Below are 27,793 nucleotides of genomic sequence, written 5' to 3' on the forward strand. Positions count from 1 at the left end.
GATGAGGCTGGGATTTGAACACGCGAACCCCTCGCCACAGAGGTCAGTTACTAGTCCGGTATCTTGACCACCATTCCACTCAAATACGAAAAGCCCGCCACAATGTTCTCAAAACAAATCATACCTATGTGGGTACTGATCCAAGAGTTTCCTTGTCTTCTGTATAGTACATTATAATATAATATCAAGTCGAGTTTGGAAATTATAGTTTAATATTTAGGGGAGATAGGAGTCCTACTCCCCTATTTTAACTAAATTCCTACAAATGAAACTTTTTGTCTAACTTTTATTAGTAACATTTTAAATTATGATTATAAAGTTTTACCAAGATAACAAAAATTTGGTTTTTTATTTCAAGCACAAAAAAAAAAATTTTTTTTTGCACCATTAAATGTATGTTAAATTTTAACGTTTCAAAAGGTATTTATTATTCAATAAAAATCCAATTTATTTTAAATTGTATGCGTATGTTTATTATAATATTAAATATTAAAATATCTTTTGGTATAAGAGTTATAATCAATTTCATGGGAAAAAATACAGCTTTTTGAATTGCGAAACATGCTTAAAAATCAAATAATCAGGATTACATGTAAAGAGAAGGGTAATAACAGAAAATTAAAAAAATAGCAGTGCTCTTTCCATTTTAAGGTAAGAAGTAGCTGATTAAGTAAGCAAAATTAAAGTTTCTAATAATATGTACACTTTGGCTACGAATAATTGAATCAAAGAATTGATGTAAACAACTTTATTTGTAAGTATCAAAAAAGGAAAGAAAAAAAATCTATATTTTTATACATTAAATAGTTACTACTGTAACTGTCGATACAATTTCTTACAGTTCAACTCGAATGTATTATATTATTAAAAAAAAATTTGCACCTGCATATTAGAAAAAAGATATATATTTTTTCAAATCTGTATTATTTAAATAATTTTTTTTTTTTAATTAATAACATGATTTAAACATAAGCGACAGAAAGATTGCTAAAATTCAGACAATTTAACAGGCATGAAAAAATTTATTATTTATTACATTAAAGGTTTAAAAAATTATGCTTAATTATGTTATTACACTTGACATCTTCGCGGAGCAAGCGTGAGGTCGTAACGATAGGAGCAGTTTTTCTGCTGATTCTGTCTCGAGAAGCTAGTCTAAATACTGCTTTCTATGTGACTAAAGCCATAAAAAAAAAACTTCGTCGTAGTTTAAAAAAAGAAATTAAATGATTGAATGCAATAATGTAAAATTAGCTTTTCGTAGACAAGTATTTGTTTACTCCCATTTCTGCCTTTCTTGAAATTGTTACTAAGCACTCTTTTCCATGTTTTCATCTAACTCTCTGTAAAATTTGAATTTCAAAAAACTGAAATAGCCTTTGCAGACAAGTAAGCTACAAGCTTAAAAAAATTCTTCCACGCAAGTGTAATAAACAAAAGGGCACGTTCCAAAATTCATACCGGTTACTTTGGTTTGCTTAAATAAAACATACTTCAGCTCAATATTTGTAAAAAAAAATTTTAATTGATTTGGAATTTTTGCGATTGTAGTTAACCTGTATCTATAGGTATATTATATTTTTATTTTACTATGCATGTTTGGTAAAGCAGAGTTGTGCCAAAGAATAAAAAAGAGCAGGGTACTCCCTTGCAGAAGAGAGAACATACTACCGTTAAAGTTTATCAAAATGTACTATATTATATATTAACTAATTTTGATCCTCAATATTTTAATTACCCTCATATTATTGTATGAGTATATTTCCTAAAGTAATTTTCACTCATAATTAAAATAACAGAAAAATTTGAAGCTTTTGAAAAAGCAAGCTAAAACACAATCGCTATGTAAGTTTTCTTAAAAGAAAGTGAATTAAAATTTAAAAAAAGATAAATTGATAAACAATTTGATGGTGCACATTGATTTGCTTTTACCTATAAACTTTTTATTTTAACTTGAAAAAAATTTTTTTGTTGAATAACGAAGAAAAATGTTTATAATTTCATGTTTATGCAACAAAAAAAAAAAGTTGATGAAATTCAATAGTTTTGTGGAATTGTGAATTTAAAATATGGTTCCTCTTGTTACCTAAAAAAGACATGAGGTATTTGAATTAATGATTATATTATCTAAATTATTTAATTAAATCTTCTTCTTTAAATAATTTCAAGAAAAGGATATTAGATTAAGAAACAAAAGCCATTAAGAGTAATTTAAAATAATTTTAAATACAATCTCATTATTCAAAAAGTGTCGAGATATGGGCGATAAACGTAAGGTAAAGTAAAATTAACATTGAAAGCTCCCAATCTTCCACAACTCTATTGGTCTCCCCGTCTAACTATTGAGGCCATGTTCCTAGAGTGAGGCTCTCCCGCATTTTGAGATTCTAAGTAGGTAACATATTGTTAGTCAGATGTAGTACATTTTTATGTCTGATTTTGTGTGTTAAATAATCCCCAGCACCTAGTACTTAACATATTTCGTGTCCCCCCTTTAAACTCATAAGATTGAGTTTTATTGCTTGAAGGAATTATCGCTAAGTAAAATATAATTTATGGTGTATTATGTTTGTACTTACCAAATTTTAATAAGTTCATGCTTTTAAATCTGTTATTAGCATGCAGTATTTCTCTAAAATTATAATCTGCAACAAGCATGTGTCGTTCTGATCTATAATTTTTGTTAACTTGGTGAAAATCAGATATGTTGAATTTTAGTTTATTTTCTATTTTATTAAAACTTTAATCCTCTTGTAGCTATTGCAGTTAGTTAAAATAGCAAAAATTATTCAGAAAACAAAAAAGTTTGTTTACTCTTACAAAATTACATGTAGAATTACTTCAAATAAATTTTATAGATTGATTTTAAAACATTGGCCATTGTATAAATGCAAGTAGTAAGCAATACATCTGCATGAATATTTTTGAGTTTGGTAATTTATTTTCTATTTTTGGGATAAACTTTTATAATGTATTGGTTACTCAATACTTTTTTAAAATTCAGTTAATTTGACCCTTTTTATTGTAAAAGTGCATATTTTTTATTATTAAGAAATTTATTTAAATATATTAGAAAAAGTATTTTAACATAGCAACCAAAGTTACTATAGGAATTGGCATTGAAATTCATAAATTTTTGGTATGGTTGAAGTACTTATTTTTTTTTTTTTATGTTAGNTTTTTTTTTTATTTTTTTTTTTTGTTAAACCATTTACCAAAAGAAATTTTAGAGAAATATGAAAAATTCTTTCAGTTAAAATTTCATTCTCTAAAGTTATTTGATCTAAAAAAAATTATGTAAAATACATGAATTTAATTCAAAGAGAAAATTAACTATGTTTTATTATTCATGGAATTACACAATTAGTAATCGATATTATTTAATATAGGTAATATTTCTGTAACAAAGAAAAGTTCAGTTTAAATAACTTCTTTTCTGCAAGAAATCTTATTAGCAATTCTAATTATTCTACTTTTTATGGAAAAATAATAATTTATAGTAATTTCACTTTGCGCAACACACAAATATTGTGATAATAAAGGTTTTTTAGTGATTAATTTTTTTCAATATTTAAAATATTATTTAGACAGTAATTTTTTCTTTTATTTAATATTAAGTTTTAATTTGTATGTATCTTTATTTGTACATTGTTTAAAGGATATTTTAATAAATTTATTATTTCTGTTTGTTATTTGTAAAATAGTTTTCTTACTTGATATTTTTATGCAAAATCAAGCTAGAAATAAGTTATTATTTTTGCTTTTATAGGAATTTTATATTAAGATAATCTTCTGCAAGAGATTCTAAATAGAAATGAACTACCATATGCATATTCAAGGGAAATTTTCCAATAATTGTTTAAACTAGTTGAAATTCTATCTCTATTTAGGGTTTAAAGTTCATGTCCTTTCAGAAAAAATCTATTGCAGTGAAGGACTTCAGGAGTGACCATTCTCTGTTCCACAGTAAAATGGTCCCTGTGGCAGAACTTTTTTAAGCTATTTGCAACAAAACTCTCAAGCACTAATATCTTTTTGCAAGATACTTTTAATAATAACAAACATTTTAAATTAGTAAAATATATGTTTGTAATTATTAAAAGTATCTTGCAAAGAGATATTAGTATATGACAGTGATTTTATTATTTCAAATTAGTAACATATGTAACAAAAGCGCTGTGTTTACAAAGAAAGAAAAAATATATACATAATTTTTATTTATTGAACATGTAATAATTTTTATTCTAATATTATGGGTCATATTCTCGCATTTTGTTGGATGCACTAATTAAAGTAATAATGAAAATAAAAAATATAATTAAAAATCATAAAATCTGTAGCATTAATCGCCAAAATAAAAATCGACAACAAAATCACACGCATAGGCTTCCTGAAAAGGGGTTACTCAAATCCGTGTTTTGTTTCGAGATTAGGTTGTTGTAAATAATATCGTAAAAAAAATATCGGATTTAAAAACTATGGAAAAATCAATAGCAATAACTGCCAACAAATCAATAGAATCATTACCTAAAAAGTAAATACGCAAAGGCATGATTCGATTTGTTTGAAATCTAGGCGAAGAACGAAAGTTCAGTGCCTGCCGTTAAAAAAAAATTGTTTGAAATATATCAGGATATTTAAAACCATGTGAAAATCAATATCAATAACTGCCCAATCAACACATTACATAGATTTACGTTACAATTGGCATAAATTGATTACTTAAATTGATTTGAAATGATTATCTAAATGCATGATTCAAAATTTTAAGTATAAATTTTTGTAGAAAATAAAACTTTTTATTTTTCAGAAGAAAAATCTTTCTGCAAGCAAGAATTCTGTAATGTNCCATGTGAAAATCAATATCAATAACTGCCCAATCAACACATTACATAGATTTACGTTACAATTGGCATAAATTGATTACTTAAATTGATTTGAAATGATTATCTAAATGCATGATTCAAAATTTTAAGTATACATTTTTGTAGAAAATAAAACTTTTTATTTTTCAGAAGAAAAATCTTTCTGCAAGAATTCTGTAATGTTCTGCAACAAGATCGACATGTCTCTGCAATTCTGCCACTGGGAAATTGGTCGTTGTTAGAGGTTACCTCCATTGACTTCAAAATGTTAAAATATTCATGATTTTCCGCCAGCGTTTTTAATTTTAGCCATTTTCATTTTCTTGGTGCGGAAATGCCACTGGTGTTGGCTTCATGAAATCAGAACCGATGAATAAAATTTAGTGTTTATAAAAATAAACCCTACTGATATAAATTGGGAGTAAAAACAAATTTACCAATTATGAATGATAGAACTATTTGAATAAAAGAGCAGTTATGTTTTTTATTTAAGTTTGCCATTAATTTTATCAGATACAAATTAGTTAACCTTAAGATAGGAAGAGGTTTGTTTGTTTGTTTGTTTCATCATTTGCTATGAAATTATTTTATGTGTCAAGCATTACCTTACTGGAAGTTTGTGTAATATTTGACACTTTTAGTCAATAAATACTAATACAATTATTTCACTTTACTATCATAGTTAATTTTAACAGTCGCAAATATAAAGTGTAGAACCTATGCCATTATCTTCAATAAGTTGAAAAAGGTTTTTATTATGTTCTTCAGAAAATCAGTGATGTTACTTTTCTAGTTATAACTTTTATGTTCATTTTAAGTATAATTTCAATATGATCAAAGAGAAATACAAAATAATCTCAGTTGCAAATTAATTTCCTTTTTTAGATAAGCTTTTTTGCATTATGGGTTTAATGATTTCTTTTGACACTTTTCTATGGTATTTGTATGATAACAATAAATATTTTTATTTGATACTGTAAATATATGTATAAATATAATTTATTTGATACTATAAATATACTAAAAATTTGTATGATACTATAAATATTTAAAATAAAGTTATTTAAATATAGTTTATGAATGCAATACAAAGAAGAAAGTTTACCAAATTTCGTTGTATGTTTTTTTTTTTTATGTTTGTCATAAATATTTTAGTAACAATGAATTATCTTAATTGAAAAGTATATTATTTCTTAACTATTCACATCATTTATTACAAAGAGTAATATCTTCATAATGATAAAATTTTTGTCTCCTGGTTTTACATTTTTGAGATTAACTGTGAAGAAATAAATTACTATTTATACTTTTACTGTTCATTGGTTTTATCCCCCTTGTAGCTTGGTGAAATTTTTTTGTTTCAAGGCCATCACCAAGGATCTTTTCTAGTAAATGCTCCTCTGACTCTCAAGTTTTTACATATATTAGTGCCAGAAAAAGAAAGCAGTTATAAGTGCAAATTAATCTTCTTTAAAAAATATACTTTTTCTCTAGTAAATGAACTCAGTTCTTGACAACTTTTTCTTTGCACATTGCATGATTTCGCTTCTAAAATTCTTCCTCAATACCATAATTTGTTTCTTTTGATTTTTATTGTCATTTATGCTTTTTCTTGTTTCATTATTTTGCGTTGTTTCTCTTAAGTTTTCATCATTCACATGTTGTTATCTTGATGAAGAGGGTCTAATTTTAGGTATTCAAAACATGAACCTATCTACCAATCTTTCTATATAGCAAAAAGAAGTTTTTTATTTTCTAATACCAAACAATTATTGATTTTTCTCTTCATAACCTAGTTTTATCGTTTTCATAGTAAGATAAATTATTATTTTAATTTACTGTTTTGGGTAAGAACAAAAATTCCTTTGAAATTTTGAAAATTAATTTTAAAAGATACATTTTTTGTGTTAATAAGATGAATATTCATACTAAATAGTTTAATGTATATTGTCACACGATAAATTTTTCTGCCATGTATAAAAAATTATGAATTTTAACTGTTATGTAATTTTAAGCAACTCTATCTTTAATTTAAGATTAAAATATCTTTCATTTAACAAATTCCTTAGTTATTCGATATGTGTAAAAGTTGTGTACAAATTAAATTGATGCAGATGGTAGTGAATTAAAACAAACAAGATTCTTAAAATTTGTTACTCTCAACTCTGTTAAATAGTCCTCTGATTTTTTAGTGATGGAAAATTTTCTTAATCTTTTTTTTTCCCTTGAAAATATTAATTGCTTTTCCACTGGAACAAACTTTTGCAAAAATATATTTCAATTTCTTATAGATTTTGCTTACAATATGACAAATTAATAATCTATCAGTATAGTTTAAATTTTAGCAAACATTTCTTTAGATATATTTATTATTTTTTTTAAACTTTTTTCTATATTTAAGAAATTAACAAACTATCTTTTAGGAAAAAAAAATAGTTTAGTTTATGATTGTATTAAATATTTTTAAGATTTGATTTTTTATAAATATTGATGTATTTATTCAAAAAATGCAGTCTTTTATAGTTTGACTTTTTTTTAAAAATATTTCCCGTTTTTTCATATGTAGGTACCACCATAGTTCTTCTGTACCTGCTTTTAGGTAAACTTGTTTACCTTCACTAGCTGCTGCTCCTGTTTCAAATCCAAGCCTGTTGAGTGGAATGTTGCAAATTTCTGATTTATCACAATCATTTGTTATCAGAGTATTCCCCCCGAACTCCGTGTGTGTTAGGTGCACTATCAATGAAGAGACAATGATCTATTTAAATCAAGGTTCATTTTATATGAGATATTCATTTTCACTTATATTTTATTTCATTACAGCTATAACATTTTTGAAATTTTTTGTACCATATATTCATTATTTTTTTAACTTTGCTTCTTTCAAAGTTTAATTTTTTTTTAAAACTGACCAAAGGAATAAATTGCAATATGTTTCAACTAGCTTAGCATTTTTATTTATAAAAAAAAAAAACTTGAAGTTAATTCTACTGTTCAAATTTTTTCCCCTCTAAATTATAAATGCATACCTGCCAACATTAGAGAAATAAAATTACGAAGATTTTACTAGCAACATTTCTTAGACTACTGTAAAGTTTGATACATTATGCATTATCACTTAAGTCAAAAAAAGAAATTCAAAATTGGAAATAATCTAAGCACTTACATCTATCAAAGTAAAAAATATGTATATAAATCTTAACCTAAAGATTTTTTTAAACCATCATTTATATTTACTTAAAACTATTAACACTCAACAAGCTGCAGTATTGGCAATAGATTAGATTGATCTGTTGAGGAATAAGAGAAGTATTTTCTCCATCAACAGATATTTCATCATAACTTTTTTTTTTTTTTAAGTTTCTTCAGCAAATACTGAGAAATTTGAGAATATACAGGTAAACAGGAGGGAGTTGTAAAATATAGGAGACTAAATTTTACAACTCCCTCCTTCATTAAAAAATAGGAGACTTGGCAAGCATGTAAATGTTTAATAGGGATGTAACCTTTAAGATATTATGAGTTGCTGTATTCTTGTTTGTTATAGAAAATATATGTCTATTGATTTAATTTTAGTTTTCAGGAATTTTTCTAATGTGTGTAAATATTTTGAAATTCAGATTACAAATTTTGATGTGCAAGAAAATATGTTTTCTTCTCTAATGGTGACCCAAATTTTTTATTCTTTTTTTTTTGTTAAATTGTGTTTTGTGCAAAATAAGATAAAATTTTTGATAAAGTTTATTTTTAAAATTTAATCATTATCCTGACTGTTCAGAGGGGGGGGATTCAGTTGTTGAGAGCGGAGGTTTAAGAATATTGAGTGTTAAATACAAAGTTTAAACAAGTTTTGTCTATAATCTGACTTTAATTTAAATTTGAAAAAAAGTCAACAGAAAACTAAAGGACAAAAAAAATTCAAATACTTTTGAATCCGCATGATGGACTTTTTAGTACCGAAAACTGTTTTTTTAACCAAACAATGAGTAATAAAAGGTTAACTTTGTATCACATATCTATACATATGTTCTATATATACTTTTTATTGTTTTTTCTAAACTTTATTATATTCTATATAGCAAGAAACAAATGTTTTTAAAATTATAAATTGCATTTCCTGAAATATACTATTTGCTATCTAATGATGTTTAAAATTACACAACCATGTTACCCAATTATTGCAAGCAATCGAAGGAATTGCACAGAAGGAATTATATATTTTATTTATCATAATATAATTTATAAAGTGCTACACTAATTTACTCTGCTAATAATAATAGTATGCTCTAAAAATGAGAAATCTGTAAAAAGCAAAAATTTATCTGTTTAAGTGGGACAAATAAATTAAGGTTTTACATCAATTGATTATAATTTGAATAGCACTGGAAAACAATTGTTTTGTTTTGCTTTCCAATGAATAAGATTTTTTAACAAAATTTTTACTACGTTGATTTAAACTCTGCAATTAATTTCTAACTTGAAGCTACGGTTTTTTCAAATAATATTTTTAAGTGTATTTTTTGTCAAAATGTAGAAGTTTAAAAACGTTACCTCTAACAGATGATGGCATAAATGTTACGACAATTTTCTAGGGGAATAAAGGCACATCATCCAGAGCTCATTCTAGGCAGGGTAAACAGGGCGCAGCACCCTGCTGCCCTTTTAGTCAAAAGAATCCACCCTGTTGCCCCTGAAGTAAATTAGTGTCCTGATGTAATAAGACTCCGTACCCTTTTTGCCCTTTCTTTCCTCAACGCTTTATTTTTTCCCCAAGCTCTACAGTGGATTTCTCAAACTTTTATTTTTAACTCTTTTTATTTAGTTTGTCATTGCTATCAATACATAAATTTATACAGTAGGGAACCGATTATCCNGTGTAAAGCCCATGGAAAGAAATTATTGCCTTTTTAGAATAATAATGCCCTTTTTTTAAACTTTTGCACCCTGCCCTTTTCTCTGCCTAGAATGTGCTCTGCATCATCTATATTAAACTTGCTTAGCGACTTATGCCGGATTTTTTTACATACTCTGCAGTTCACTATTATGAACTGCTTCTTACTGTGCTTCTGAACAGGTCATAATAGCCACATATGATGATATTTCCATTAATGTTTGCAAGTTTGATTCAGATGATAAGCCCAACTCCCCTAGGAATTTATCACAACATTTATGTGAAACCCTGTTATACATGACATTTATAAAAACTTGTACATTTCGACGAAAATATAATAAAAATATTATTTCAAAAAGAATCTAGATTTATGAACACAACTAATTTCTGATTTAAAAATTTCCACCCCTGAGTTAGGCAAGATCAAGTTTTTGTATAAGTGTAACAAAAAATTTGCTCCCCAATGTAATCTTTATTTAATATTGTAAGATCAATATTAATTCACCTTAATATTTATAAATAAATCTATCTTAAACTATGTTTATATTTCTATGGTGTTTCTAGATCATTAAATGCACAATATTTTTGAATTAAAAACATTTGAACTTTGAATTACTTTGCCTTGTGCAAAAAATATAGATTGTAGCAGGTTCATAAAAAAAGTTTTTATGAAGATTCATGAAAATTTAAAATATTAGATGAAAATAAAAGTTATTTTTAATGAAAATTTTTATTCACTCTTTACACAACCATTAAAAGCAAAATTATTGTAATCATTTCATATATTTGCTATCCTTTAATGATTCAAATAGATGTTTTTTAATTGAAGTAATTTAACTTACAGTTTAAATTGAAAATTTTAATAATTTTATTCTAATCATCTGCTCTGTTTGCAATGTTTAATTATTTTATGCCGTGGGCCAAACTGGATGAAAACCTTCAGGTAGTAAGTCTTTATGTATAGATTCTTCAAGAAACAAAGTTGTGAAAACTGAGTGAAACTATCAAAATCTTAGGGTGGAACCGGAGATTTAAGAGATAAAAGAACTTAAACATAAAATGTTTTTAGCAAGCTTTGGATTTTTACTGTACTATATATTTTTTAAAGTGTTAATAATTATTTTTTTGCATTATTTCCATTTTTTTTTATTTACGACTTATTACACATATATTTTTATGGGTAGTAATTCTTAAATATGTCAGTATATTGTTAATAACGCAATACAATAAAAAATAACTACATAAAAGAAATAAACCTTTTATAACAGAGTTTACAGGATGTGGATAAATGCAGATTTGCTTTTTGTCCTGCTTTTTATTATTATCTCTGTTGTTTATACATTCTCTCTTGTTACGTAATCTATGTATTATGTACTATGTCTCTTATTATGTCATCTTTTTGAACAAATAAATTACACACCCATTCTTTTTTTAGGGATTCTTTGTTTTTGGTTCTAAAATTGACCTAAACTGATTTAAATTTTAATCTGACAGACAAAATTGCAATTTATAAGTTAAATTTACAATTTCAAATTAATGTTAACTTCTAATTGTGACAGGACAGAAAAACATTCCTTTTCCTTAAAGCATTCATCTTCATTCTAAAAATAACATTTTGAACAAATCTACATAAAACTGTGCTTTAAAAAATTGTACCTTATATGCAATCATATAAATCAAAAAAGGAGAAAACTTGATGATGTTCCTTAACAATTTACTGGATTTCTAATTTAGCATTTTTTACAGTTTTTAAAATTAGTATTTTGTGATTTAAATTTCATTACCATTAGGTGTATCCTATAAGATTCTTCTATTATTCTTACATGTTTCTGGAGTGTTGTCAGTTAAATTCTGTAGTGTTGTTAAGGAACTGCCTATTTCTCCCCTTAGAGTATCTATGTGTTAAGTTTTTCTTTTCATCCATTTTTGTTTCTCAATTTGTGTTCTCTTTGATATTTTATGACAAATTGCTTTATAATTTCATGTTAGACTTTAAGAACAAAACGTTTTTTGTCAGCTGCTATGTTTATTTGATATCTTTTAAAGAAACAATATTTTTTAGCTAAATGAATTTCGATTCCTGAGAGGGGCAGTATCATTTGCAAGTTTTGCCTGATGTGGAATGGTTTCGTTAAAAATCATTTAATTTTATAAAGAAATAAAAGTAAAAGATTGTTTATATATTATAAGTGTACAATTAATTATTTCTAAAAGCAGACAATTGTTTTATAAAGCAGATTGCAGTGTTTTCTTTTTACAAGTTATACATTTCAGATTCCACTACAGTTTTGGTTTTTTTCTTTATTCATCATGAAATTCATTCTCAGTAAATTAATACTTATTCATGAATTTTAAGGTGAAGTTTTTTTTTAAAATTCAGTTGATTTTATTATATCCTACCTTGTACAGGATTGTAATATTTATGGTATATTTAGACTTTTAACTATCATTTCCATTTGGTAAATTTTAAGTGTTGTTTTTATTTAATTTGATTAATAAATTTTCCTTGTATTTTATCATTTTATTTTTTGCTTTTAATTAGGTATGAAATATATTGCATTTCTTAATTATTAATTTTGTTTTATATTAGTTAATTTGGTGATTTTAGTCTTCTATAACAAATCTTTAGTTTATTATCATAAATCTTTAGTTTATTATCATAAATCTTTAGTTTATTATAATAAATCTTTAGTTTATTATAATTTGGTTTTATTTAGTTTAATATAATTTAGCTTAACTTCAATTAAATGAAGATCTTTAATTGACTTACATTTGTGTTGTAAGNTATTTTTTTTAATTTTTTTTATTAATTTCACAATTTTGCCATCATAATTTATATTTTTCTATCTATTTATCAATCTTATTAATGATATTTTTTTAATAGAAAATCTTAACATGTTGCAATTTTACACTTATTTTTCCCTTATACTTATTTTTCAGGATAATACAATATTTAGAGTTAAAAATGTTTTTTTTTTATTTAAGTAATGCTCAATTAAGTTTCCCAATCTTATTGGTGCTTATCTTTCCCATAATTAATATTTTAATTGATGCTTATGTATTGGAGTTTATTTGCTTATTCTGTTTTTGGGAAATGTTCTTACATTGATTAAATAAGATTTAACATGGATAATATACAGATTATGTACATATTTTTAGTATTTCTTTTGCAAAAACTTAGTACTTTTAATTTTTTTTAACTGTTGCATAGTAAATTCCTTTAGTCTTGTGTTTTCTTTCAGTCATATTTATATTTCTGATACTTTATTATTCTTAATCATAATTGATGTAATTTAAATCTTCTGCTTTTTTTAAAATAAAAATAACATTTGCTTACTTGGATTTGCAATTTTAATTATAATTTTAAATTGCAGTTTCAAATAAAAATGTTGTTGAATTTTTTACAAAAATAAATAAATAAATAAATCCTGGATTTGTTGGCAAATTTGCTTGGAAAAGTCAGTTTGCTACTTCTAAATAGAAATGCTTAAATGTTTTTTTAAATGCATTTTAATGGATATTTTAATTTTTAATAAATTATTTGCGAATTTTCTTATTTAAATGTAATTTTGTATCTAACAGGATGTAACAAGTACTACTATACTGAATGAATTATGTAATTATGAATTATGAATTACTGTAATGAATTATTGGAAATTTAGTATCCTGCTGCCAAAGTTCTATTGAGCTAGCTGAGCTACAAGATCTAGAAGTTACTAGTGGAACTACATCTGTTGTAAGTAAAAATTATTTTTTCTAGATATTTGCATGCTAGGGAAGCTACTTGCACTTTCTCTAGCTACTTGCATTCTTGTTCCTTATACTTCATGTTTAGTTGTATTTTTTTTTTCTTTGTAAGTTCATGCATGATATTGTATACAATTTGTTAATAACAACTTTATAAAAAAACATCAATCTAGTGAAATTTGTTTTAAAAAAATAATAGTTGGATTATGAAACCAGTTGAAAGTTAGTTGGGACTTTTTTTTTATTCGTGATTAAGTTTTAAAATGCATGCTATAAATTTTATTATTATCTTAACTTTCTTTTAATCGAAATCATTGGAACAGATTTTCAAATCTTGAAAATTTTTTTTTTTTTTTTTTTTTTTTTTTTGAAAATTTTTTTACATTATTACTTTATTACAAACAGTGAATAGCACTGATAAAATAGCTGGATTATGTAATTGGCTAATTTTTAATAGCTTATTACACGGAATAAAATCATCACCATTTTATTAAATCAAGCTATAAGGTAAAGATGGAAAAAAAAAATCCTGTCAAGATATTTAGATTTTTTCCTCTTAAATTTAGAAAGATGCATAGCAAATTCAAATTTGGCAAGTGACACAAAGTCAAAATGCTCTCTTATAAAAATTAGAGAACATCTTGCTAAAAAATCCTGATAAACTCTGAAGTCACATGCAAAAAAAGAAATTATTTTTTCTTGTAGCTTGATCAGAAATAGAACATGTTTTTTTTATTTTAAACAATCTGTTCAACAATGTCTTAAGCCCATAATTGAAATTACGGGAACCAGTCCAATTTATTTCATAGCATTTAGCTATTCCATTAAATATTAATTAATGTTTTCAGTGAACAATTCAAAAATATCTACCTTAAATATGCTGAATAATTAAAAGACGAGCTGAATAATTTAAGTATGCTTTTAAAAATGTTATTTTACAACTTCATTTCGCAGGCAGATAAACGCAACATTTAAATTTTATTTTAGTAATATAAGTTAAAGAATGATTTCCCCCCCCCCTTTACTTTTCTATAATGTTTTTTTTTTTAAAATTACGGCAGGCACTGAACTTTCATTCTTCGCCTTAGAAGATGCCGGAAGTGTTACTCATTTATCGTTACCCAGTGGGCACCTGTGAACCAAAGTCACGGAGGCAAGCAACNTAAATTTTATTGTAGTAATATAAGTTAAAGAATGATTTCCCCCCCCTTTTACTTTCCTATAATGTTTTTTTTTTTTTTAAATTACGGCAGGCACTGAACTTTCATTCTTCGCCTTAGAAGTCGTTACCCAGTGGGCACCTGTGAACCAAAGTCACGGAGGCAAGCAACATTACCCATGCCACACTGCCACAACATATAATAAATTGTTTTAATGATATTTAACATTATTTAAAACACTATTATAGCTAAAATAGTTAATATTTCTGGTGTTGGGTAAAACAATGGGTTTCAAAGATGGGTAAAACTATTATTTAAGTATTACAAAACAAATCATTGAAAAAATAAAATCATAGTTATACTTTTCAAGCTCAATTTGATAATGAATGTTAATGATTAGGATACTATTTGTCAGTTAGAAAGATTAAATTAAAAGTCTTAAAAAGATTAAATTAGTTAATATTAGAATACATTGTTGAAAAAAAACTATTTTAAGTTACTTTTGGATTGAACAAGTCTTTATATATCTATGCTATTTATACAAATTGCATTTAAATAAGCTTTAAACTAAACATGTATAATTGAAATGTGTTTTTTTGGTTGCAAGCTATTTTGTTGAATTCCAAGCATAACAGAGGGAATTCACACAAGTATTTTATTCTGAAAAATATGCTTAATATTTCTGAAAACAAAACATTTTACAAGAGTATGCTACTTTAGGGTGCAATATTTAATTAATTGGCATAAAATAATAAAAGAGACTCATAATTAAATTGCAAGTTAATTAAAAGTACTTGTAACAGAGGGGACAAATCCCACTTTTTAGACATGCACTGTTATTTACACTAAATTCTGTGATTTCGACCATCCTAAACATTATCTGTAATTTTTTTTAAAATTATAACATTTAAACGTAAAATAAATTATTATGAAACTTTTAAAATTGCAAGCACATTTTTATGAAGTCCTAATAATATGTCGTAAGTGGACATGAAATGTAATAAATTTGACAAATAGTTAAAGAGAAATAGCACTGTCAAGAGTGACTCTTCTGTTATTTAAAGTTGGAGTTGGCAGCACTGTTGTAATAACTGACAAGTGAACTCATGCTACATTCTTGTAGTTTTATTTAAAAGTTTTTGTTTTAAAAGACCTTCTTAAAAAAAACATGCATATTGTTTGTTTCTTTTTCAATTTCAGTTATTTGGGCAACAAAATTATCTACCCTATTTTTCCCTTTAACTGTTCACACTTGCAAAACTATCTATTACAACATCAAAAGAATCTCAATGTTTTAAATGGGGACTGATGCACATAAAATCTGTTGGGTCACAAAGTCCTCCTTGTTCTCATAACAAATCAATACCAGTTCCCTTGTATTTTGGATTGGGTTCAAAATTGCAAGGCCACGGAGATGAACATTGGTAGCCGTAAACTTACATTTGGGTCAGCTGTTCAACCATAGTTAGAAAATCAGTTGAGCGATTGTTACAAGTCGCTATATTTAGTCATTCTATGTAATTATTCGGTACACAACTGCGATTTTAATAGTAAATTTACATTTTCATGAATAGCCCATATACACATTATATGGTGTTTTACCTACGCATAAAATATGGATAGATCGTAGTACAGCAAACTTAGATTTGCCGAGTTTTATGTTTGGATGCATCTGCTTTAAAACTTGATATGCTTCCATGAAGGTGCACAGCTCATACTTTTTTTTTTTGCTTTGTAACTTTCTGTACATTTTCTCTGACAATCACGCACTCATCTCTACCAGAAGCCTGGTAAGAAAATTTATCAGATGGGTAAAAATTTATTACAAGTTTTTTGTTCTGTCAGAAACTTTGTTACTGTAGAGTGTTTCTTTTGTTTTGGTAGTAAGGTTACAGAATGTGCGTACAACAGTACAACGTTTTCTGGGAGATACAGGTAATGCAGGTTGGCTTTTTTAATAGCTTTCTCCAATACCTAAGGAATATTATAAAGAGAATGTCCTTCCTGAATTTCCACTGCTTGTATCAGTTCCTTTTTATTTATTTTTTTTTTATTTATTTATTTTTCAAAATGCTTCTGTTATCATAAATTTTCGTTTAATATTCTTTATCTTTCTTTTTACAAATATCTTTTTTTTTCTTGGGACATTCTAATTCTATATTAATTACTCCCTCAATAAACTTTTAACTATAAACTAAATAGGCTATGAAATTAAAATGACACAGCTTTATAAAAAAAGTGTGCTCTAACAGTGGAGGAGCTGGTTTAAACTAGTTGAATTTGGATGCATTAGCACTTGTTTACTTTCCTAGATTTCCTTTTTAATGGTCAACCAATCAGCTTTGATTACATTTTGCGTAACTCAGGGGATATTTAGTTTTTCCTCTCTGTAAAGTAAGTCCAAATCATGAATGCTCTATATTAATGATAAATTTTATTATAATCATGTATAACTCCTAAAAATAACTTTTGAATTCATAAATTACAACAAATTTTCTTTAAAATACTACCAAATACGAGGATATTGCTTAAACTTTCAAAATTCAATGCTGGTTTCAGATGGCATGGAATTCAACTTTTACATAAAGTTAATGGAAGATGATAATGTAAAAGTTTAATCCCACTCTTATCCTCATTTAGTCTATTTTGTTTTTTAGGTTATTATTTATTTTTAATCTATTTTAGAAAAAAATATAATAGTATATTTGCCTTTAATTATTTCTTAGTAAATAGCGTTATTAATAATAATTAAAAGAAAACACTTCAAAAAATCATACCCTAAATAATATTTTTATTAATTATACAGTAAAAAAATCAGTTTATTTAAATCTAATTTTTTTTAAAAATTACTTGTTTTAAGTCTTTTTTTTTTTTATTTATTTAGACTTAAAACATATATACAAGGTGCATGGCGTTTTTAAAAAGTGCTTAAAGGTGCTTATTTTCGATTTTCGTATTTTAAAAGCCATTAAAAGTGCTTTTTTCATTGGGTGTTTTTTAAAAAGTGCATAATTTTTCCTTTTTCAAAATGAGATTTATCCTTTACCGTGTTGATTTTCACTACAAATTATGCAAAAAGACACAGTTCACATTTTTCTATTCAACATCTATTTTGGCGTATTGTCAGTCCATAGCATATGAAAACACCATTCGTTTTACAGCATTCAAAATTTCATGACTTTTGACAATTGCCGAAAACAATGCCAAAAGGTTTTTTTTTTTTTGACATGACAGTTAAAATAAGATAAAACCGTCAATTGTCAAAAACTTTCCTACCCTGCCTAATTATGATATTTTTTTAAAGTGCTTACAAATATTTGTTGAGTGCTTAAAATGTGCTTATTTTTTGTTGCACCCTGTTATATATATTTTTGGGTTGTAATTCTTATTTATGTCAGTGCATTGTTGATAACAAAATACAATTAACCACATAAAAGAAATTAGCTTTTTATAACAGAGTTGACAGGAGGTGGGATAAATGTAGATTGTTTGCCAAGGAACCAAAACTGACTAAAATCTTCTTCTTTCAAATCCCCATTTCTAGCCTAGCTAGACAAGGTCCATGAGTTTGTTCACCTTCAAAAAGTTTAAAACAAGTAAGGGTCTTTCAATAAGGTCTTGTTTTAAAAGACCGAGGCAGTCCAGTAGATGTTCAGGGGACGCCTGGGCCAAAGAGCACTTGGTACAGAGGGCAAAGCACTTTTCTCCTCCACAGTACCTTAGTGATTTCAGGTGTCCACAGCGGAGACGTGTGATTGCGGTTTGAAAATGACGGTCTTTGTCAGCTGTCAAACAGCTAACCGGTCTGGTACCAATTGTGACTGGGTGGAGTGAGGCATGCTGATTTATTTTTGTCTTTAGCAATGGAGAAGAGCTCTGAGGAGATAAGAGACACTAGAGGCGCAGTGGCCTCAGCTGCACCTGCCTTGGCAAGACTATCTACCATTTCATTGCCTGGTATATCTACGTGTGATTACCTATGTGTGATGACCTACATATCCATTGTACGTGAATTCCATTGTATCCATTGTACGTGAAGTGCTGAACAGCGCTTCTACTGTCGGTAAGGATCCAAATCTCTTTTGGAATTGAAAGAGACAGTATTGAGGCAAGTCCATCATCAATGGCGATAAGCTCGCTCCTAAAAACAGAAGAGTGGTCGGAATTCCTTTTCTGTCGTATTGTCATCTAAAATCTTAGATAATAATAATAAAAAAACAAAGCTCTTAGTAAATTTTAATTCTGTCACATATTCATGTATCTTAAATGTTTTAAAATTTATGTTTATATGTATTGTTAATTAAATTCTAAAACTTCTTTCATTGTTGTTCTTTCATTTTGCTTTATAAATATGGATTGCCTTCGTATATTTATAAACAGTTTTATAATGAATACACAGGGTTTGTCCAAAAAGTAATGTCAGTATATCAATAAAAAATCATTTCTTGTTTTGGTTAGCTCAAAATGTTGAAGGTTTGAGTATAGGCTTCTTCTAATTTTCAATAAGATTTCCAAGCACGAAAACTGCCATGTTCAGTTTTTTTTTAGAAATATGCTTTTGAACCTTGGTGCAAACCTTTTTACTTTATTGGCTTTATAAGAGATAGAAACCCCTATGGCAGAATCGTTGTTACACGGCGACATTGTCACAGAAAGTTGCATAGTTCTTGCAGAAAGAATTTTCTTTTGAAAGTAAAAAATTTTACTTTCCTTTACTGCAGAAATGTATTTGTAATATTTGAAGATTTAAGTAATAACTTTCTGATGTGTTCAATTTACGCCGATAGTATCGTAAACCGATGTAATGTTTATTTTTAGATTGTATTTTGGGCAGTTACTGATATTGGTTTTTACGTGTTTTTTAAATATTCCTATGTATTTCAAACAATATGGAAAATTCAAATTGTGCATTTGAGTATTAACTTTTTAAAGCAATAATTCTATTGAATTTTCAGCAGTTATTGCTGTGGATTTCTCCACAGTTTTTAAATCCAATATTTTTAATACAATAATTTACAACAACCCTTCTTCCACAATCTTTGCCCATTATAAACTGTAAAGTTTCATAGTCTCCAAAGAGGTCAAAGGTTTATTCATTCATTTAGTAACCCTGGGAGTATCATGTGGTATTCTAGTTTAACAGGGTCATAATGGAGCAAATTTTGATGCAAGCAAAGTATTGCTAAGTTGACGATATTTCAACTATATGGTGATAAATTTCTGTCTAAAAAAGTGGGTTTATAATGGATGATAAAATAATTTAAATAAGTAAAATTAAAACAAAAATAAAAGAGAATATCCCAGCTTTTCTTTAAAATTCCCTGATAATTTCAGGTTTTCCAGGTTCCACACCGACTAAGTTTTTAGTTGGTTTTGGGATTGCTGACTATATTTTACTAATAGTGTTGTTCTGTCTTGAAATCTAGTATCACAATTTAGACATGATATTTTGATTAAACATACGCCACACTTTTTAATTTTTCAGAATATCTTAAAATATTAGCGTATTGTAGTTTCATGAGCAAAATTTGAAAATAAAGATTCAACAATGTTTGAAAGTTAATAAAAGTTTGCAAAACTATCAATGTTCATACTCAGAAAAATTTTCCCCTGACTTTAAGCAGATTTGCATACAAATCCAGGATTTTTTTTTCTGTTGTTGAAAAAATTCAATAAAATTTAAATTTGATAAAACTATAAATTACAATTATATATAAAATTGCAATTCTAAGTAAGAAATTATAAATTACTTTTATTTAAAAATATAAGTGATTTAAAATATGTCAACTTTGATTAAGAATAATAAAGTGTCAGAAACGTAAATATGATTGAAAAAGGAAACACAAGACTACGGCAAAACTTGCAAATGGTACTGCACCACTGAGGAATCAAAATTTACTCAGTTAAAAATAATTCAGTTAAATTGTTTTCTTTAAAAGATATCAAATAAGCATAGCAGCGGACAAAAAATGCTTTGTTCTTAACAATTAAAGTCTTTATATGAAATTTAAAGCAATTTGTCATTAAATATCAAGAAGAATAAAAAATGATAAACAAAAGTGGTTAAAAAGAAAAACCTAATTTGTAAATACTCTTACGACAGAATTTTAATACTTTTAAGGCAGAAGTTCCTCAACAACATCCCAGAATTTAACTAACAGCACTCCAGATATGCTTATGAATAACAAAAGAATCTTATAAGATACACCTAATCAAAATGAGATCAAAATCACAAATTAACATTTTTAAAAGCTGTAAAAAATGCTAAATAGGAAATCCAGTAGCATTTGAAACTCAAAATTATTAAATTCTTTCCTTTTTTTGATTTACATGATTTCAAATAAGGAACAATTATTTCTAGCACAATTACATGTAGATTTATTCAAAATGTTATTTTTAGAATGAAGACAGAATGCGCTTAGAAAAAATAAACTTTTTTCTGTTCTGTCACAATAAGAAGTTAAGATTGATTTGAAATTGTAAATTTGACTTACAATGCATGATATTTGACGTAAGAAATAATAATAAGTTAGTCAGTTTTGTTTTTTTTTTTTTAAAAAACAAGACTGAATTAAATATGATGTCTCATTAAACTTTTATATTAAAATTCGCTTTTCTCTTGGTGATATTAAAAATCTGTTATTTGTTTAAACAAAAGTTTTTAAAATTTTGTCAGTCAGTTTAAAATTTGCACAAGTTTAGGTCAATTGCTGAAACAAAAAATCCCTAAAAAAAGAATGGATGTGTTATTAATTTGGACAAAAAGATTACATAATAAAAGAGAATACACAAATAACAGAAATAATATTAAAAAGCAAGACAAGATTTTAAAAAGTAAAAATTAAACACTCCAATAATGTCCAGAAGCGTTTCACTCAACATAATGGACCCAAAGAACTGTTTACAATGTTGCAATTTCAAATTACCTGCCACTGTAAAAAAATATATACAAAAGTTAGTAAGAATATAAAGAAACTTTAAATCAATTAAAAAAACATTCAATAATGATTTTTAAAAGAAAAATTGCATTCTTGAAAACCCACGTCTAAGCTGTGAACAGACAAGATATCTTTTTCAATATATATATATATATATACATTAAACTTTAGATCCAACTAGCTTAGGTTTCATTACAAATAATTTTTTTTAAAAAAAGAATGGTGTTCTAGTGATGTAATAAAACTGATTATTTAATCCATTGTTACTTATGAGAAATTAAGCAATATCAATATTACTTTTTTACAATGTTTAAAAAATGCTAATTTGCAAATAGTATCTATTCTCTATTGTTCAATTATTTAAAAAGTTGTTTCAAACAGCCTACTACATTGAAAGATTAATTTTATTAAGTATTATCTGTATTATTTACAAACTTTGTAAAATTAATATAAATTATTGGGTTCTGAAATTTTCAATTTTTTCCCCTTTAAAAGATATAAATTTATTACAATAGCAGTTTTGTACTTTTGTAATTAAGTCTGTCATAACATATTCACATTAAATTCTTTCTATTTTTATTTTAATATCTATTAGACCTGCTGCTGAGTGGAAAAAAAACTATTTATTAGTAATACCTTTGTCTTACTTTCAAATGGGACTTAAAAACAAGCTTGACTCAGAATCACAGCTTCAGGTCAACATAAACATGATATTTTTAAGTTTTTATGGCAGGTTATTTAAAAATTATTATGTACTCCTACTTTAAATTTTATATCTGGCAGTTTGATCAAAAGTAACTGGCAAGAAGTAAAATTTTATTTATTGATAAGATATTCGTTTACTTTCAGATAAGTAACTCTGTCATTACTCGCTAGGCTATTTGGTTAGATAAATTTTTTTTTAATTGCAGGGCTCCCAACATATTTTAGACAAGAAAAAAGGGAAAAGAGGACCATTTGTAGCTAAAAAGAGGATCTAGGAGAACCACTTCAAGACTGAAAAAAAAAAAGAATTTAGTTCTTAGTAGCATTTACAATTAAAACAATTGTTATTCCGGGACCCCTGAATACAGTTTGGTTCAATATCTTTACCAATATTAAAAATGTCATAAAAATTTAAAAACAGAATCCTACTAAAAAGATAAAAATTTCACAAGTTTTCTTAACCTTAATAATTTACTGTAAAAGCAATAAAATTTTTTTCAACATCTCTTACTTAATCTCCAAAGCAAGTCTTGATATTTACAAACATAAAATAATAATATAAAAAAATCACAAAACACCACTGGGAAAAAAATTATATACATTCTCAATACTTATTTTACACAGAATAGAGAAATCAATTGAAAAAGAAAAAACTTAATAATACATATTAAGATATAATACATATGCACTAAATTACTTCGTAGTTTTTGGCTTCTTGTTAAAAAATGTTGTGATTAAAGAATTTTTTTGTTCCTCAAGTTCCTTTTCGAGGGCCTTTTGTTTCAAAAACTTGTGTAGAAGTATTTTATTAGCTTGTAGCTCACTTGTCTGTTAAAGGCATTTTTAGTTTTTTGAAATTCATATTTTATAGAGAGTTAGATGAAAACATCCAAAAGAGTGTTTACTAAATAATTTGAAATGAGGCAGAAATAGGAGTAAACAAATACTTATGATTGTAAATAATAAACCAATTTAACATTTTTTCATTCAATTATTTAATTTTGTTAAGCCACCACAATTCTTTATCAGCTTACTTTTTTATTAAATCTACAACCTTCTTTGAAACTAGTTTCACGAAACTGAGTTCCTAAGAAATCAGGTCCTATTGCTATGAGCTCGTGCGTATTCCCTCAAAACATTTTGGTGGCATGTGTATTATAAATTTGATTTGTAATAATTTTGTGAGCTTTAAAGTAATTTAAGCCTGTGCTTATGTCTAAGCGCCATGTTTTTTTCTTTTTCTTAAATTACTTTAATTTAATTCATACAGATTTGAAAAAAATATATCGCTTTCTTTTCTGATATGCATGTGCACATTTTTTTAAAAGTATATTTCTATAGAGTGTTACCTATAGAAATTATATTTACAGTTACAATATAAAACTCTATTTTATGTATAAAAATATAGTTTTTTATTTTATTTTTGATATTTACAAATAAGTAAATAAAGTTGTTTATATCTTTGATTCAATTATTCGTAGCCAAAATGAGCATATTAGTGGCAATTCTTATTTTATATTATTATATATTCTTATTTATACTGAAACAAATACTATTTACCATAAATTAAAAAAAGAGCATTACTATTTTTTTTAATTTTCAGTTATTACCCTTCTCTTTACATGTAATCCTGATAATTTTATTTCTAAATATGTTTCTTAATTCATTAAATAGTATTTTTTGCCGTGAAATTGATTATAACCTCTATACCAAAAGATATTTTAATAATAATAAAAAACACAAATAATCATATTTTTAAATAATTTGTTTAAAAAATTAACACCTACATCTTGGAAAATAAATTTGATTTTTGTTGAATAATATTACCCTTTTTCAAAGGTTAAAATTTAAAATATATTTAATGGAGTAAAAAAAAGATCATATTTAGTGGTTAAATTTCATTCGTAAGAATTCAGTTAAACAAATTTGCTGCAGCAATTTGAATTAATTCATAGAGTAAGTATTTTAAGCTATTTACTCTTTTAATTATGTATCTTTATTGACCTTTATTTATTTTTCATTAAAATAAATGCATGCAGTTATAAGCAGTTTTAAGTTTTAAACATTTTGTTAAGTAAACAATTCAATCTCATTAGAATGTTATGAAATGTAATGTTTATTCAATTGGCAAGTTTTGTGAGTACAGTATTTATCACATAATTTTTGAAAAGAAAAATTTAAAACTTATCGTAATATCAATGACATGATTACCATCATTTTTATTAATTTTTTGTAGCCGATCGCAATCCAACCAAAAAAAAGTAACTGAAACAAAAAAAAATCAAATTAAAATATCCTTAGAATGACGAAAAACAACATAAGCATCCTAGTGCTTTGTGAAAGATGCCGGAAGTGTTGCTCATTTAAAGTTACCCAATGGGCACCTGTAAAACTAAGTCACGGAGGAGAGCAACATTACCCATGCTACACTGTCACAGATACCTGTTTATAGATTGGGCCACATTCACACAACAGAGAATAGCCCACTCAGAGAAACATCCATGCACTAAGTTGGATTCGAACCCGCAACCATTGGTTTCGCAGTCAGGCACAACAAGTTTTGTAATTACAGTATTTATTGGAGAGAAAAATCAAACATTAATAATAATATCTATCAATAAGATCCAATGCAATCCAATAATGCAATCTATTTCCTTTTTTTTTTTTAACATTTTGCAGTCAATAGAGACCCTAACAAAAAAAGAGTACACAAAGAACAATAAAATAAAAATGTCAGAAAGCTGATCAAAACAACTTAATAATTCATAGCTAATAGATATTTGTTTTATAATCAATTCAGGTATTCTTGATGAAAAGTGTCATTGCAAGTAGAAATTCATCAAAAAAATAGAAAAAAAATATTAAAATTTTGAAACATAATAAAAATACCCTTGAGAAGGCAAAAATTTAATGAATGGTGGCTAATGGTAGTTTTTAAATAATTTATTTAAGTTTTAATATTGTTAGTAACATGGTAACAATGAAGGCCAAAATCAATTGGACTGTTCAGATCTGCATAACAATGGGAGACGAGAATAAGGAGAATTTGTTTCCTCGATAGCCATTTCAATTTCAAACGCTTCTTCGAAGCACATACATTAGCTCATAATAATAGGAGTCGTTTTTGACGGGACTCTATCTTTAAAAACTAGTAGTATTCAGCCTTTTGCCCCAGATGTCCTACAAAAGAGCTCATGCTTGACAAACTCTCATAGATGTTTAAGTTGAGCGTGTATTGTGTAATTTTCTCTCCTAGCTATTTGCTTCTCCTGTTTTGAATTTTTTGCTTCTTTCTTAACTTCATGGAGTCTTGGAATATGTTTTTCATGTTATTGGTTTTTAGATTTCAATTAGTTGTTAACAGTTTTTAAATAAATTTAGGTATATTTCCATTCTGCCAGGGTAGGCGATAAAGTCAACTATGCAAACTTACTTATTGCAAATAAATTCAACAGTTTTTTTTAATTATTACTATTTATAAGTACTGTTTTTAAAAAGGAAAAAAATAGATAAGTTAGTTGCTGAAATTACTTGTGCAATCGAAATGAAAAAGTAGTTAGTTTCAATCTGTTTCCATCTTTTGCTTGATATTATTCTGAAGTCTGTATCTGCAAATCTTGGTTATCAGAGCCTGGTTTGCATATGTATTATAATAAAAAGATTAAACTGGTCATGTTAAAACATGGTATTGAACCTATAACCTAGCATATACCATTACATGAAATACGACTCAATAGGTCAACTTTTATCTGTATTTTTGTCGTATCTGCAAGCTGGATATGTCAGTAGATAAATGTCGGAAAATTGAATTGATTATTACAATGAATTGAAAAATTAATGATTAAACTGCTTGAAACAATTATCAAAGTTCATCATTCTGATATTAAAATTATTAACACTTAAATTTATTATAATATGAAAGTAAGCAGCTACATTTATCATGATTTCGGCAGATTTTAGTTTCAACTATTAGGTGGAGAAAAAAAAAATTTAAAAAAAAAAAGCTTAATAGTTGAAACTTATTTATTAGAAAATTATATCTTTAATATAATTTCTAAACTTTAATTTCTTGATATTTTTTAATGACCCCTAATTTTAATAGTTCTTTTTGAACTTGGTGACTGATATTTTTTTAATGAACTATCTTGATTATTTATAAATTAAATTTATATCTATGTTTCCAAAATTTTTTGTAAAACTTTAAAAGTTGGCTATGAATTTTTTTTACATGAATAACGAGTATATAATAAATTGTTTTGTATGAAATTTATTTAATTTTTACTTTAGTACTTCACTTGTTGCCTCACACAGTCCTCTTGTTGATGGCGGTATTCAAGGGGTGATGGAGAAGGACATAGTTCTGGGGTTGGGTCTGCTTAGGGCTCTATCGAAAAAAAAAAAATTTTAAATTTAGTTTTTATTATAGTTTTTTCAAAGAAAGTTTTTTATATCTAAGTAAAAACTGCAATTTTGTATTAAGAGTTTTGTATAAAGTATTCTGCAAATATTCTATGTATTTTACAAATATTCTATAAATTTTACAAAACATTCTACAAATATGAAAATAGGATTTTTGTATTTTGAGGAATGGGTCTGTAGTAGATCTTGACCAGAGGCACATAAAACCTCTGTTCAGTCTTGCGTATCATTCATTCAATTTAGAAATTGCTTAAAGCAAAAGTTTTGAACAAATTTTTCTCATTAGTTGGTCAGATAAAAAGTTACATTGATTGAGAATGTTAAAGGTAAAAAGTAAATCATATGTAATAAATTTTTACTTGCCAACTAATTTTGTAAAAATTTGAAATATTTGCAGCAATAAAAAATGCAGCACGTTATTAAAAATAAAATAAAAAATAACATTGCTTGAATTTGTTAATTATAACTTGTATGAAACTATGTGATTCTCATTTTGGTATTCATCGTTCGTTATTTTTGGATAATTTTATTTTATACAGGACTTTAATTTAGTAAAAATGATAGTAGATGTTATATATTTGCTAAAAATTTTGTACTATTTCATTTTGGCTTGCAATCCTTATTTTTATGTACTAGTATTTTTTTGAACATGGAAAAAGCTGTCATTTCAAATTTTTATTGCTTACATGGTTTTTAATTTTTGTGATAATTTTGAATTGCTAATTATTTCCATACTTTAAATTTTTCTTTTTACAGTCCAATGAAATAACTATTGATGATACTTTCTGACAAGTAAAACTTTCAAGGTATGCAAAAATGTATAGTAACAATTTGAGACACATAGGTGTACTTATTTATTCTACATAATGAATGGAGAGTGTATTTAAAATTATTATATTTTAAAGCGGCAACTTAGATTTTTACTATTTTTCTGTGATCATAAACTGCAAGCAAATTTGTAGACTTTCATTCATGCATTACAATACAGAATCTGTGCGAATGTTTTAACTGTTAAATGTTTAAAAGCATATTGGCAATATTAAATCTGTGTAAAGAAGAAAGTTTTGA

The 27,793-nt window shown here is 26.2% G+C and overlaps 1 long non-coding RNA gene across 5 annotated transcripts in view; it reads left to right on the plus strand.

Annotated features, from left to right (window-relative positions):
• The first annotated feature begins 1,441 nt into the window (after positions 1–1,441).
• The window catches only part of LOC107453831 (uncharacterized), a 37,851-nt gene continuing 11,499 nt past the window's right edge, over positions 1,442–27,793 (plus strand). For 2 of the 5 annotated variants that reach the window (XR_006226603.2, XR_011636306.1), the window contains exons 1-4: positions 1,460–1,568; positions 5,016–5,109; positions 7,432–7,637; positions 13,339–13,492. This is a non-coding gene — a long non-coding RNA (uncharacterized lncRNA). Of the gene's footprint in view, positions 1,569–5,015; positions 5,110–7,431; positions 7,638–13,338; positions 13,493–18,207; positions 18,986–27,793 lie in introns of those variants that run through there. The other 3 variants (XR_006226602.2, XR_011636308.1, XR_011636307.1) reach the window with 3 other exon arrangements.

The sequence above is a fragment of the Parasteatoda tepidariorum genome, chromosome 3 (genome assembly GCF_043381705.1).
Source record: "Parasteatoda tepidariorum isolate YZ-2023 chromosome 3, CAS_Ptep_4.0, whole genome shotgun sequence".
NCBI classification, from domain to species: domain Eukaryota; kingdom Metazoa; phylum Arthropoda; class Arachnida; order Araneae; family Theridiidae; genus Parasteatoda; species Parasteatoda tepidariorum.